The 15,712-nt window shown below is 37.9% G+C and overlaps 1 long non-coding RNA gene across 1 annotated transcript in view; it reads right to left on the reverse strand.

The window, feature by feature from the left end:
* LOC137481192 (uncharacterized) overlaps positions 1-7,494 on the reverse strand; it is a 29,649-nt gene extending 22,155 nt beyond the window's left edge. Inside the window, exon 1 of the long non-coding RNA XR_011003388.1 lies at positions 7,141-7,494. This is a non-coding gene — a long non-coding RNA (uncharacterized lncRNA). The remainder of the gene's footprint in view (positions 1-7,140) is intronic.
* Positions 7,495-15,712: the final 8,218 nt, after the last annotated feature.

Genomic DNA, 15,712 nt, shown 5'->3' on the forward strand with positions numbered 1-15,712 from the left:
CACATTGTCAGACAACTACATAATGCAGCTGGGGGATTTTATAGATACGTGATTGTACCTGCATAAAACCTCCAACATCTGTGGAATGTGTCTTACAAAGGTGCTGAATCCTGAAACTCAGGTAGACACACATCTCTTTTACCATTCACTTTCAGATCCAATTTTTGATAGTATTAAAGTTGTGGATAGCTCCTCATAGTGCCAAATATGGCTTCAGTTAATCAAATGAAACCTTCTTAAATATTTAGGATAGCATATCAACTGCTATCTTCCCACATTTAAAAATTAAAATGGCTTATTTCATTATGCAGAAATCAACTGAACACACAGTTCTGTCATACAGCAAGTAACTGAAAAGAATTATAGCTAAGTGGTTTGCATAGTCTATATTTAGTGATTCTTACTTCCAAATACTTAGACACTAGATCTGTCCTTAAAGTATTCTTAAAAGGATTGGCAAGTATGTCTATGTGTAAAATATGATAATCCTATGTTAATTCTCCTCCTTACCACTCCGTAGATGCCTGGGAACAAACCATTGTAAGCATTAAGCTTGCTTGAGTTTGCACTGCATTTGTATTCATTAACCAGACTATTAGTGAGAGTATTTTAGAATTCTCTGACTTTTCCAATAGCTGTGTATGTATATTCACTGGCTGTATTATTTATCTGTGTGAGGGTACATCTACCCACCCATCCATCTCCACTCCTGCATGCATACAGATCAATATGTGTCCCTGTATATTTATGTCTTTCACCATTCTCAAGACATTCAGTCTACTTCTCTGGCACCAACTCTGGGAAAGTACTGCTTTAGCTAATGCCCTTCTGACTGAAAACAGAGCTCCATGCATCATTGACAGGAACCAAGGCAAAAAAGTAGAACAAACGGATGGAGGTGCAAGAAAGGGAAGTATTTATGCTAAATTCGAGAAAAATAAAGGGATTAAGGGAATGTCACAGACTAGATTATTTAAGAAGGGGATTTCTTCTGAAGAGGGGATATTTCTCTGCTAGAATAGAAATCTATCATGTATTCTAACCAGGGTTAATTCTAACATCTAGAACAAATCTAAATCTTAAACCCAAGATTAAGAGTTGGCTTGTGGTGTCTATTGTATCTGTCAATGGCTTTAAAAGCCAAGGAGAAAATATGTTATGTTTGGATTCAGCCAATACAGTAATATTATTTATAGGCTGCCTCAGGAGCAGAAATAATTTTACATGTTCTTCAGTACTCAACAGAGTATTTTCAGTAATTTGAATTATTTTAACATGTTCAAATTTATTTTCCATCCTCTTTTAGAGACACTGGATTAAGAAGCCAATCTCCCTTCTTCTCCCTGTCACTCTGCATTTGTAGTTGTAGACTAAGCCATGCATCTGTAGGGCTATCACAAGCAGTGAAGCAATTATTCCCCTAAACCTTCTGAGATAACTGTGCTAGAACTGGGTGATCTTTAAGGTCTCGTCCAACCCAAGCTATTTTATGACTCTGGCATTCATGCACCAGACCTCACATCTGATAGTGATGTGGGTCTAACACAGACCTACTGTCCCAGTGCTTTTATCTCTAAGGGGTCTGACCACTTATGAACACCTCCACCCTTATTTCAAACTAAACCAGAGCACAAAGAAAGGCAAAGAAAGCCTCATGGCCATGGTGATCTCATGAAATCATACTTGCCTTATATTTAAATCACTGATTGAGCTCCTCTCCTCATGTGCCAAGTATTTCCCAGAGAAAATGGCTAGTGTATCCAGGGAACTTCTCCTCTGCTACTACTTTATCCCTCAGGCACAAATAGCACTGTGCTTACATGCAGACTCAAAAGTTATACCAATACCCATGCAAAAAACCTATACTGTTACATGATAGCTTTTAATCTGATCCCATGCTTAACACTTCCATGTAAATCCCTAGTGCTACTAGGATAAACATCTCAGAAAGCAGAAGTTATTTATTTCTAAGTAAATAATTCTTTTCCTCTCCACCTGTCAGGTATAAGTGAAAGACAGAAGCTGAACCACGTGCTGAAGAAGATGATTTGGGTTGCATTGTCAAACTTATCACCAACTTCTTGTATGACTTGGAAGAGGGCAGTCAGTTCTGAGGTGTTCCCTGCATATAGAAATCCCCCTGATGGCATTTTAATGGGAGGAATGCAGGCTTTGCTATAAAATTCTGTTCTGAAATTACAAAGAAAAGGTGAGATTTACTCAGGCTGCAGTTGTATTTGCTATAGGGTATTGCACATCTAATATCTGTAAGGTAAGAAAAGCAGAGAGAAGCTCTAAGACTGCAACAAACTGACTGTAATGATAACAACTCTGGTTATGTTCAAGAGAAAGCACCAGCATTACCACCTGCACAGCACAAAGGCAATGGGGGAATCCAGGGTATTTACAGATGTTCATCAAACAGTAAAGCCTCATTGCACTTCACCCGGCAGAAAAACAATTCCATTCATATTTCTCATGATTCTTTTATCATTGACTTGGATTTAGCAGAGTATACTAACATTTCATCCCTGATGAAGGCACAAGACTGGGAGCATCGGCGTATTTTGTGAGTATAATTCATTTTTTTATTCTGGTTGGAATGCAGTGCAGTGAAACGTTACTGCTGGGTGAACACCTGTAGTTAGAAAACACTGGTTTGCACAGAGGGCCCAAAGCATGCCAAACTGTTCCCTGGAAGGAGATATGAAAAATGAGCATTAAAAAAAAAAAAATTAATCCTCCCGTGCACAAAAAGAAATAGAAAAGCAGGCATGAAACTATTCTTTCAGTGCCAGATGTCAAAAAGACAAAATCAAGAATTTGGATCTCTTGGAGATGAATTTCAGCTTTGTCTGTAGGACAAACGAAGGCTTATCTCAAACATTGTAGGATCCAGTTCCTCAAATCACCAAAATACATACTTATCCCAGTTTCTCAAAGTACAAAAATGCGTAAAAGTCAACAAGAGCAGTGTAAGGAATGATACTGAAACCCTTTTCTCTCTGAGATACATTCATTTCACTTTTATGGAAAAACACCATCTAGAAATGAAAGGGTTTTATTTCAAACTGTCAAAACATTCAATTTAATTTGCAAAATATCCACATATGATTTGGCTGCAAATATTTTAGCCAGTTTTCATTTACAGAAAGAGTGCACATCTTTTAAAACATGTTCTGAAAATTTGACATAAAATTGCAGACAGCCTTTACCATCATGAAACTCCTTTTTCACAGAATATCTGTTCCATGAGTAAAAGGACTCAAGGACTTTATTTTCATGCCAGAATATTAAAATTCTGCTTTCCTAAAAAAACCATGCTCACAGTCACTGCTCAAAAAATAAATTCTAAAAACAACACACTTCATTTTTGTCTTCTCCTGTTTTGTCCTCTATTATTGAAACCCAACAGACACATTAATGAGATTGAAGTTCATTCAAATTAATTTTGCTTGTACAATTTGCTTTACCTTGTCTTCTGTTACTGTTGACATTGTGAAACGTGAACTCTGTGTTGGTGAACTGCAGTAAAATAACAGGTACGTAGCATGTCCTTGAGAATTTTTAAGTTTCCTTTCATTTGTTCTACTCCCTAGATGGTGTTATCTGCCATTAATTTACACAAAATTTCCTTTCCTCTTTTACTCAACATAGAGTTTGACAGTCTGATACTGACATTTTAGATGATCTCCCATCTTTCTCTCCTTCCACTGCTCTGCCATGCAGTTTGTCCTCCAGGCATTTTACTGTTCTATCCCATTTATGCTTCTCTTCTGCATTACCTTTGACCTTCACTGCTTTTCCTTCACTGATTTCCTTCCACATCTTTTTCCAAGCTGTGATTAAACAATACCAGATACAGCAAAAAGAGTAAGAAAACATAACTTCATTTGATCACTTCAGCATCATCCACAAAGCAAAAAACCCAAAAAGAACAAAACCAAAACAAGACAAACAAAAACAAACAAATCAACAAACAAAACCCACAAAGAAACCCAAACCAAGCCAAAGAAATAATCAAGCAGTTAAGTATCAAAGTGTAAGTGTGATAAAGCTAAATCAATAGTGATGGATAAATTTCTGAGATAGGGGTGACTTACATATATCAGAATTCAGAATAAGGCCCTCTATGTACCCATACATTAACTGTTCTTTCAGCACATAAGTTTTCTCTTGCAGGTTTACAGAAAATAGAAAACAATACTAAAAATCAAAGCTTTGGGCAAATGTTTTATGTCCCAAAATAATGCTGCTACTTAACACTGAAACACAAAGTGTCCAGAAGAAGAATGTGGAACTGTTATGTCATAAGGCATTCCTCCATAAAGGCTATCAAGCACAATCCATAATATTTTTACCAGTATGAACATGAAATCCTACATGAGATCCTTGTATTAGTCTAAAAATAACTGCATGAGACACACCGGCATTTATGTTCATCTATTGCACCAAGGTTCTTGGTATAAGAATCACCTCATTAATGCTTCAGAACACAGTATAAATATTCATTTCAGAAAAAAACCTATGAAGACTAAACCAAGTGATAATGCTGTACATGACTAGTCTAATATACATTATGATTACCTAAATGCAATGATGATTATTTCCCCTCTCATTTTTTGCAATAATCTCATGTAGTTTAAATTATCTACATCTATCAACTCCGCACACTGGCCAAGGCTGAAGCAGTGTTGATCAGATCCACAGAAGTCAATTAGTTAAGCCAATTTGCTCCAGCTGAGAATCGATTCTTGGTTGTCTTTATGCTTCCTATAGAATATTCTGTAGGAAGCATTGCTTTAACGAAGCTTGGTCAGCATGTATGGGAAATGCCAACACAAAATTCCTTCTCACCAGCTTTTGGACTTCTTAAAATAGTTCAAAAAAATCCAATCTACTACCTAGAAAACCATAGGCTTTGATTGAAATTGCAGACAAATTTAAAATTAACTCCAAAGGAAGGGGCTTCAACATTATCAATCTCATAAAACTATTATCCTTCTTTTCCTTCAGCAGGTTTTCCTAAATTTGCAATTAAATCATTTAAATCATTCTTGTCCAGATGCTGTTGATGAGAAACAATCACAAGAAACACAGCAAACAAAAGAAAGATCATAAAATACATTAACTTTTACTAGCCATGCTGCCGCGCATTAGCATTTTTAATAATGACCTCATTATCATTTAGTTCAACAAGCAAACAAAAACTGTTTATTTGATAATTTATTTATTCTAAAATAGCGTAGCCTTTTTTATGTATCCTTGTTATGAGCTCACTGACGTTAAAGGCACCGCTACAATCAGTTAAGTAATTATCATAGGATAAAAGCTTTTACCATGAAAAAGTTTTGTTTGAAAAAGCATGAACTGCGATTCTCATTGATAGCTTTCACCAAGTGCAGGATTCAGTACATTGTAGCACAAAGGCCTAGATTATCTCCCTCTGTTAAAGGCTTAAAATTCTACAACCAGACCATGCCAGTTACCAGTATCAGATTATGATAACAAGATCATGTTCAGTTATAAAAACAAGTGTCTAAACTTTTCTCATGTCACTTTCTATCTAAGTCCCATTGCAGTTGTGAAAGGACCCATCTGAATGTGTGTAGCAGCTCATTTTAAAGCTAGCTCTTTGAACTGGATTCATGGGGTATTTGCATAAGAAGATTTGGGTAAAAAGAATGGGCTGGTGCTGCATCTGCCCATTAATATGCCTGCTAATTCAGCACATTGTAAGCCTATTGATGTATCACAAAAGGCTCAAATTCAAGGACAGTTATCCTATTGCCATTGTTAGGGTTTGAATTCAAGTAATATGTTCACTATAGGAATACAGTTGTTACAATTAGATATTTTTCTATAATGGTATAAAGAACGGACGACAATCAGAATTACAATAACGCTGATAAAACTTTAGAATTCATGAATTCTATTATTTTAAAAGATGCAGGTGCTGATTAATTTTGCTTTGCATAATACTTGGACATTGAGTGCTGGAATACTTAAAGAGCAGCAGCAAATTGAGGCAATATAACCTATCAAAGCTGGCAGTCTCCCTTTAGTGTCAATGCACATTTATCTTGCTTATGAGAGTTTTAATAAAAAATTAAAATACTAAACTGAGTTGCAGCAGAACAGAGGAGACCTACAACGCGAGCACAAGGAGTGGGTATTTTAATCTTGCTTATGAAAAATGCAAAAGCATCACTTGTGCTATCAGGGGATATCCTACACGGAACATTTTTATGGTGAATATGAATTGCTTAAAAACACTGTGTACTTGCAAATGGAAAAAAGAGCAGAATCAGTGATTCCTGCAGGAAGCACAGAGCAGCCGCTGCACCAACTCCACAGTGGATTCAGAGCAGACACTGAGGCACGCAGGCAAATAACAAGCTGCTAGCTGAAGTGCTATAGAGGAGTTTTTAAAGCACGCAACACAAAGGAAATGCTAGAGAGCAGGCTAAATGGAAACAAACGCAGAAACCAGCAAATGAAGTCTAGTTAAGTTAGTGCTTCGAGTTCCCAAGTTGGCGCGCGTTTAAGACGGCAGCGCGGGCGCAGGGCAGCGCTGGGGCAGCGATGAGGGGAGCGATGGGGCAGCGATGAGGGGAGCGATGGGGCAGCGATGAGGGCAGCGATGAGGGCAGCGATGAGGGGAGCGATGGGGCAGCGATGAGGGGAGCGCTGGGGCAGCGATGAGGGCAGCGATGGGGCAGCGATGGGGCAGCGATGAGGGGAGCGATGAGGGGAGCGATGGGGCAGCGATGAGGGGAGCGATGGGGCAGCGATGAGGGGAGCGGTGTGTGGCGGCGGCCGGGGCTGCTGCTCGCTGTGCCGACGGGCTCCGCCGGAGACCCGCGGCCCCCGCGCTCCCACACTGCCGCATTGTCCGGCCGCTGGGCCAGGGGGCACGGCCACATTTTTCTCACTCCGCGTCCCTCAGAGAAGACATCAAAGACCGGAGAGATGTGCTCTTTGTGTTGTTTGGTCTCTGACTCTCAACATGTGGTTTCGCAGGCCCAAACATCGGCACCTTTTAACCTATTCTGTTCAGCTTAGGCCTCAGCTCCGTTTGAGCATTAGGGAAACTATAGTAACCGATAATCTGCCTGTTCTTGAATAGAAACTATGTACCTTGTCACACAAGAGCCTGAGGATCACCATTCGGGACAAGTTCCTTTACAGGCCCTCGGCTTTCTTCACTGGGGCCCGGCCTGTCCTGCTGAAAAGGTGTCAAAACCCTTCGCCTTTCTGCGACGGGGGATCTGTGTTAATGTTAATTTATATTTAACAAATGGGATATTGTCCCGCAGAACGTATCAGTATTTGATGATCTATTACAAATGTTTTCATCAAGTCATAAATGTGGGCCCTTGACAAAAGGCGAAAGGTCTCTGGAGGGAGCAGGACGGCGGCGGGGAAGGCAGGGACCTGTTGCACTGTGTCTGCCTGCGTTTTTCGGCGGGAGCCAGCCCCGTGCAGGTGCTGACAGCAGATCCACCCGCCCCAGCGCCCGTGCTGGGCACCCAGGCCAAGTGGCGCGACCAAACGCGGCAGCCAAGCGAGCAGCAAAGCCTCCTCCCAGGCCCGAGTGTGCTGAATCAAATGCTTTCTCCAGCAGCAAGTTGCAGAGAGAACTTTGTTAGTCGTTGGTTTTATTCATGTATGTATTTTGTAGCGATCTGATCTCCTACTTAATGAGCCTCCCCCCAGGCACAGGGAAAGCCTTATCACCAGTCCCATTTTTCACTCACTCAATCTCTAATCCAGTGCTGCACTGTCTTGTTATTAGAAGGAAAAACAACAACAACTACTATGTATATCGTGTAGATCAGAGCCAGGAAAGAAAGGAACAAATGTCAAGAGTTTGAAGAAGCAATTCCAACCCAGCTTCACTTCATCTCTGTCACTCTTTCCTGACTGTCACGCAACAGCCGGCTGCTAATACATTTCCCTCCACAAAAAAAAAAAAAAAAAAAAAAAAAAAAAAAAAAAAAAAAAAAAAAAAGACATTTCTGCTTTCTTTATAATAGATTAATATTAATAGGGAGGGGAGCTAAACTGTTGACACTGCAACCAAAATACCATGCTGCAAACCAAAGTATTTGGTATGAAACTCAAGACCTTCTACATTAAGCTCTCTCACAGTGACCTGACATAAACTGGCAACTGGCAGCCGTCTGCTTTTGGCAGCTTGGCATATTTGGTCATTTATTGGGTGCATGTGAAGATCAAATGGGTTAAGATTCTTCTCCTTAAACAGCAGGGAAAAGAACATCAAAAAGGTGTAAATTTCATTTCCCCAGTTTTGATTAAGTCAAGCATGAAATGAAATGTAATACTCTCAAGTGGCAAGGGTTTATACTATTGATGTTGTTACTTCTGCTTCACAAAGCCCAATCAGCCGACAGCGAGTTGAACAAGCTAACAGAGTTTCAGGGTGGCCAGATGGAGGGTTTTTACTATGGTTGAAAAGACAGCTTAGTGCTTGCCTCTTCAAGCCAAGTCAATGCCAACTGTGTGAAATCCTGGCCATTCTACTCCTTCTTCTTTTTTTTTTTTTTTTTTTTTTTTTGGTCTCAGTGCTGGTGGCTAGCACCATACAGACCTGATAAAAAAACAAACCCTTAAGCAAAACAAGGCATTGAATGAATACTTTTTTGTCAGAAGCACTGTTTATCTTCCCCTCAAAGTGCAGATATTTCTGAATTCCTGATGCAGACCTTACTACAGTATTTAAGCAAATGGGAAAATCTATTGCATTTAAATGTTATCGGAAAGGAGGCCTTTGCAAGATTTTGGTAGTTTCTCTGAGATTAAAGTCATAATGCTATTTGTTTTTAATAGTGTGGTGAAGGAAAAATGTACTCACGTGCTTTGAAAATATATGAAGATTTAAACTGTACCTTGTTCACCCATTATGGGGAAACTAGAGTTAATTCAGAACGCTGTGAGATGCACATTGAGAAAGTCTTTAGATCTAGATACAAAAGTAACAGGTCTTAAATTGAGTGTGGTCTTACTTGGTTAGGAAATTTGTCCTTTTTTTATAGGTGCTTTTTCAGGTCCCTTGTTCCCACTACATTCTCAAATTTAATGCTCTTGCCACTATACAGCTGGACTAGAATAGAGTGGCTTTAGTAAAGACTTAATAGAATCTTTAATGCTTCTAACAATCCACTCCCATTGAACTGCATTAAGTAGATATTATGGAAGGACAAAGAGCTAAATAGCTCAACATCAACCTCATTAGGCATGCAGGCAGGCCTTGAACCATTTTATGGGCAAGCCTATTGTGAGTACACTCACCAGGTTAGCTTTAAATTGCAAATGATACTCTGAAAAGGGAAGAGAAGTTTTGGAGAATGGCCTCACAGAAAGAAAATCATTTTAGGCTATAAGAAAATGAAAGGCATTGTTAAAATTGCTCTGACCGTAGCAAATGAAATACATCATGGACTTGAGAGGCTGAATGCTACACTTGAGAGTTTTTTGTTGGCTATTATTTTTTTGTCCGTTTAGGAATGTGTTGTACAGCAGAATGTAAACAATATACAGTATGTAAGACTTAATAAGGGTGGCTCAACATACTATCCTTTGTCTGAAGTTAAACAAATGATAAGAACACAATAATTAAGTGGAAGAGGAAAGACAGAAAAACATCCTATTTATCCCATTTGAGTAAAAGACGAAGTATGAAGAATGTTATTTATTGAAACTTTCCAGCATTGCACTGCTTAATCAATAAGGATTCATTTAGTCTTAGCACTTGTGCATTCAAAATTTTTATATTAAAAAAAAAGTCTCTCAAGAATTGTTTGCAACTGCAAAGTGCTTTAACAACTGACATTATGATGCTGCAAGTCTGGGAACATATTCCCAAGCAGAGCCCTTCTCTGTCACCTTAGTGGATGAATAATTGTGCCTTTGCATATTCCTTGTCATAAATGGCAGGAATGAAGGGACCCTAAGGACCGCACTGGCAGGATTGGTGCTGTACAAGCAGAGTAAATTAAAACAAGGATTAGAGCAAGTATGATTGGGGATGACAAGCAGGGCAGTTGTCACCACACAATGTGCCTTTTTGCCCATATGGTCTGTACCCAGCTTACACAGCACAAACCCTCTAACATGGATGCTTATTAAAGCATTCCTTCTTGATCAGGACATAAAGTCCTTAAAGCTTCATGTCATAGGAGAAAAACAGTGTTTCTTTCACAACTTGGGCAGCAGCCTCAAGCACGATTATTTATGAAGTTCTACATGCAACTGCCCTATCTTTACTTTTCCTTAGATTAATATACAAGAAAGTCCATAAATGTGAAAAATTGAGGTTACAGTCTGCAGTTATAGTTATGCATTGTATAGGTTATTAAATGTGATAGTGAATTAACTGAAAATTATATTTTAAATAAAAATCAGACATATGAGATATTTCAAAACTGCCTCCCAAAGTGTCGATTTGCAGTGTACACAGACTATGGGTGATTTTTAATTCTGTTTAACTGGATAATGAAGGTACATAAAATTCACGCTAAGAAAATATTTGAGTGATCAAAAATGCCATATTATCAGCAAAAATAAGAGTAGGGGAACTTTCTTACAGCCTACAAGAGCAGAATAAAGCTATTTTGTTTCTAAACTCTTGTGTTATCTCACATGACATACCTAATTTTCTGTGCCTTATTTCCCTCATTTATAAATTGGAAATAATTACACATTATAAGTATATTACACATACAATTATACTAACAGCATATACATGCTAGTATTTCTTTTTGCTGTTTATTTGCCTTTTACTCAAGGCTCACACCACTGGTCCTGATTTACAGAAGGGTACCTAGATTCCACAACAGCCTATGAATAATTTTAAGTCTCTGAGAAGAGTTCTTCCTAAAGCAAGATAGTATTTGAATGGTGCTTTCTCAGTCCTGCAATAAGGTACTCAGACAGTGGTAAGAAAACAGAGATATAAGACCTTTAATTTAAATTTTGTTCCTCTGTGGTCCATTATGCTGCTCTATGTGACCTCAAGGCAACATCAAATTTAGGACATTCCTTCAAGCTTGATCTTTTTCTCAGCCAGAACAGCCAGTTCTGCAGTAGTAAGGAATTTAGGAAATCTCTTATATGGAGCAGCACACAAAACACAGCAATCAAGAACCAGCAAAACCATTGGCAGTTAGAACTCTACAGGCACCTTCAGGAATCATCCAGAGTTCCTGCTAAACTAGACAGAGGTTTCTTATAGAAAGCTGGAAGCCTTTTGATGAGAGTCTCACAATATGAGTAAATGATCTTTGATGATTTTATCTCCTCTCAAACTTGAGCCACCAGCATACAAAACATTTATTAGAACATATGTTATTTCTTGCTATCACTCCTACTTTTGGACCTCTGGAGTACTGGGATTGTTTCAAAGCCAAGCCTTCCTTGTGCTTTGTAGTTTCACTAAAGTGAGTATGAAAACATTCCCTGCTGTGAGTGAATTGTAAGAGCCAACACTTCCCACTTTTCAGTTAGTCTTGGCTGCTGAAGAACGCCTAAGCTCCATGGGTACACTACAACTCCTTCATTTAGCAGGTGGGCAACTCGGAACTCTTGTAAACAGAGCCCCCAGTATGCCAATTTTATTGCAGCAGTTCCTAGATCCTATATATACACACATGCATTTTTAAGGCAGAATTTTAAGCTGGCAAAGAACAAGCTGAAAGATATAGCTAGCAGTGATATGGGCTGCTGTGTGGAGTCCTTCCTAGCTTTAACTTACAATCATCTTAGACTAGGTCTCTTCCCCACAAAGAATCCACGGATTTTTTTTCTTTTTTTCACAGTTTCTCTTAGCATGTAATTACTGTCACAAATGCTGAAGAGGATCCCAATAACCTGTTAACTTTACTTGGCTCTTAAAAAGCATAGACAGTTGTCCTAGAAAACTTATAAGATGAAGAGATGCTACTAAATTTACCTCATCTTTTTGTCCAAAAATCTTCAAACTATTATTTCTTTTATTTTCAAAGCTGTTGACGTTGAATTCAAAATTATTAGGAATAGGACTTGGCCAGGCATTATTTGTATGGATGTATTCTTATTTATTAGGATGGCCTCTTGCTTCATGCCTAGGTTTTGTTAGACACTGAAACAAATCAGAAAATACAAGGTACACCATTTTATTTGCACCACTAACCATGAACATATTTTGTATCTTAGTTTCATCTACTTTGCAGCAGTATTTGGAGTTAATCTGCAGGAGCATGGCTACAGGAAAGAATGGCCCAGTAATTAAAGCATCGAGCCTAAGATTTGGGAAACCAAATTTAAATCACTATTCTATGAAAATATCTTGATCATTTAGGTCAATATACTCAAATGTGGTTAGAAAACATACTCCTGTTAAGCATCTAACTCCCAGTGACAACAAGTAAGAATTCTAATTTTCTGTTAGAAATGTATTAAGCACCTAAAAAAAATCTTTGAGGATCAGAACTTGAGACTCTGTGCTCCAGGTCCCTGAGACTGAATCCCTGCATTGCCCTACTGGGCAGGGATATTCTCTATCTGCCCTACAGTCTTGGAAATGCTCAAGGTTATAGATACAAGAACAAGATAAGAACTGTAAATATTATAATTTTAAAGAAACATGGTTTGGTATAATTTTATTCCTATATTAATATTGTTGAAAGGGAAACAGCTTTTAAAGAATGCTATATTGATGGCATATTTTTTTTTCCATACTTGAGAGATCTGCCTTTTGGAAGCTTGATTTTTTTTTTTTTTCAAAAACTGTGTAAACACTTATATGATTATTATTTTAAGCATGATTTTAAAAATTCCTTCTAACACTTTCTAAAGTTCCTTTTGAAAGAAAAGAAATAAACAGATTTTAACTGGAATATTTTAGACAGCTACTCAAGCTTTCAAAGCGTGTACAATTTCCTGTATATCTGTTCATACAAGGAATTATTGACAAGCCATGAAAAGAGATTCAATGAAGTGAATGTGAAGGACTTCTTCACTCTTCTCACTTAAATTCTAGATTAAGGCTACAAAATTAAATCAAACTATTACACACTCGAGGATATTTCATATGAAGTGACTTCTGCTCAATCTGATCTAATCTAGGCTGAAATGTGAAACAATCTGTCTCTAAGAACTTTAAAGTTTCACGAGCTTCATTGACTTCATATTACCTAACACTTTAACTGTATTTGAAAACAGTCCAGGAGAAATTCCGCGAAAGGAGGACATCAGGCTTAATGGCCAGGTGATATCATAGTAGAAAACTTTAAAGTAATTATTACTGCTCTGATTTTAAGGCAATATTCTCCTGCACTCTCCCCCTCATCCCTCAAGATTAAATAACATTTTTCAGCAGGCTTCACACCATGTGTAATACCTTTCAGACCTGGTGAGTAAGTATCCTGAAATTCTTACACCTCCTGATGTCACCATTCCTCTGAAAACGTGTGAACTATGTGTGACTAGACAAAGCACTGAGCCACTCCTGCAAAGGCATGCCTAGGTATGCAGTTAACTTGATGCACTGCAAAATTGTCCCATAAATCTGAGTGTGCCTGTAAGTGTTTGTGGGCTTGGAGCCTAAACGAACATCCACCTACAACTTCCACTGCATTAGGATTGAGCTGAGGTGGGTGACGACTGCCAACTGGCTTCCCCCAGGGTCCACCTAGAGACAGAGCACAGATCCCCAAATACCTCTTTTTCATTTAATTAGTAAAGCTTTCATGTGATATTTTGACAGAAATGTTCCACCTGTCCTAACAGTTACAAAACACGTATTTCCATCACTCTGCTTTTCAGCACTTCCACTGACTTAAAACAAACCTTGAGAAATGATAAGCCTTAAGATAAGGGAAAAGACAGGAGATAACTTGAACACTTATTATTTTTCCTTTTTTTGGAGGAAGATATAATTAACTGCTGCATTCAATGATCTGTTCCAAAACTAAACAGAAATAAGATAATTAAAAACTTTTACTGAAATACCTATTTACATTTTTAAAGTAAAAAATATACATGACATAATAAATAAATCAGCAGCTTATTTGTTTCAGTGAGGGTGGACTGAAATGGAAGTTTAATTTCTCAGTGGAAGAGAAGGTAGCTCCTATCATTATTAAAAGATAAACATGAAGGTACTGAGAAAACTAATTAAATTTTGTTGAGTAATCAGGAAGTCCCTCATGAATATCCTCTGGGGTAGGCCCTAATGTGAAGAGATCTCAATTTTGTGGTTAAATAATTTGAAGAGATTAATTAGTAAAGAATAAGCATTAAAGACAATCACAAGAAGATAAAGGTAATTTTTTTCCACATTTACCAGTTTTATAGCTCTACCTGATGAAAAAGCTTTCATTGTGTAAAGTGACTGCTAACAAGACAGTTGTCTGAATTATTTTTAAGTATTTAATTTATTAGCTACACAGTAGAAATAAAAACCATTCCAAGAAGAAAACTTAACTTTAAACCAGATTTGCATAAAGGATTAGGCTCTTTCCAGTTCAGAAGTACTTTTCAATCTCGAAGTGGGAGAACTGATCTTTATCCTGAATTTCTTTTGTTCTTTTGGAAATTCAGTTTAATCCAGCTTTCTTAATTTTCACCTTCTCCCTAAACCTTCTAGGCTTGTTACATGATAGCTAAGGATCATTATCCACCCAAGCTGAGGGGGTTTTCCCTTCATTAATTTCTGTAAGAAGATTACCAGTGCTTGTTTGTTGTTGTTTAAGCAAATTATTTCCCTAAGCAATTTGTTTTTCCAACTGGTTTACACTTTAATGCCCTTGATTGAATTTCAAACAAGAGATCAACTTGACCAACCAACTCTGTTCAGGGGGAGTTGAAAAAAAGAAAAAAGGTGGGGGGAAGAACTTCACGTGAACTATTTAAGCAAGAAGATCGCTTAAAAATGTGCTCAACCATTCAGTCAGAGATGCATCATAATCAGCAGGTCATTCATGACTTGTGTAGTTCTTGAAGTCAAGGTGACTTTTCTTGAAGACAAAATTCTCTAATTACCACCGATATGTGTGTGTCACATCTAATAGAGTTTTTTACTCATTTAGTTTTACATATTTACTCTCCTCTTTCCCCCTGCCCCAAACCCATCTTCATTGGAAAGGCGTCAGAGTTTTCTGTACATTTGAAAAGAGATAGCTGGAGCAAACAACAAGAAGATTGGGCATTTACTCCTTGCAGTTCAAATAACATTCTTCCTCAAATGATTATTTTTAAATGAATGCAATCAAGACAATTGGCTGTGATTCAGTTTCACTTCAGTTTTAGGCAAGAAATGAAGTATTCAAGCACTCTGGGCTCAGTGAACTTTGTATATATAAATTTGTACAAGCAGACAAGCTAAGCAGCAAGAGATATCATCCTTAACTAATATATTTCTGAGTAATTATCTTACTTTAGATGGCATTATATAATTTTTACCCAGGCTAAGCAGTCACCTCAAAAAAAAAAAAGAGACCACTAGTCAAATTTAACTCCATTAACTCCCCTAGCAGTTTGATGATGCCTGTCCACTAGGTGAAGTTGTGAAATCTAGATTCATCTACTGAAGTATTTTCATCTGTGGGATGGGAATGTACTTCCAAGCAAAGCTGGCAGAATCTGACTATTTTACAGGTGAGCACCACTCCTATACCCTGATTACAATGAGACTTTTCAACCAGTTTGT

Source organism: Anomalospiza imberbis, chromosome 12, assembly GCF_031753505.1.
Source record: "Anomalospiza imberbis isolate Cuckoo-Finch-1a 21T00152 chromosome 12, ASM3175350v1, whole genome shotgun sequence".
Classification (NCBI taxonomy): domain Eukaryota; kingdom Metazoa; phylum Chordata; class Aves; order Passeriformes; family Viduidae; genus Anomalospiza; species Anomalospiza imberbis.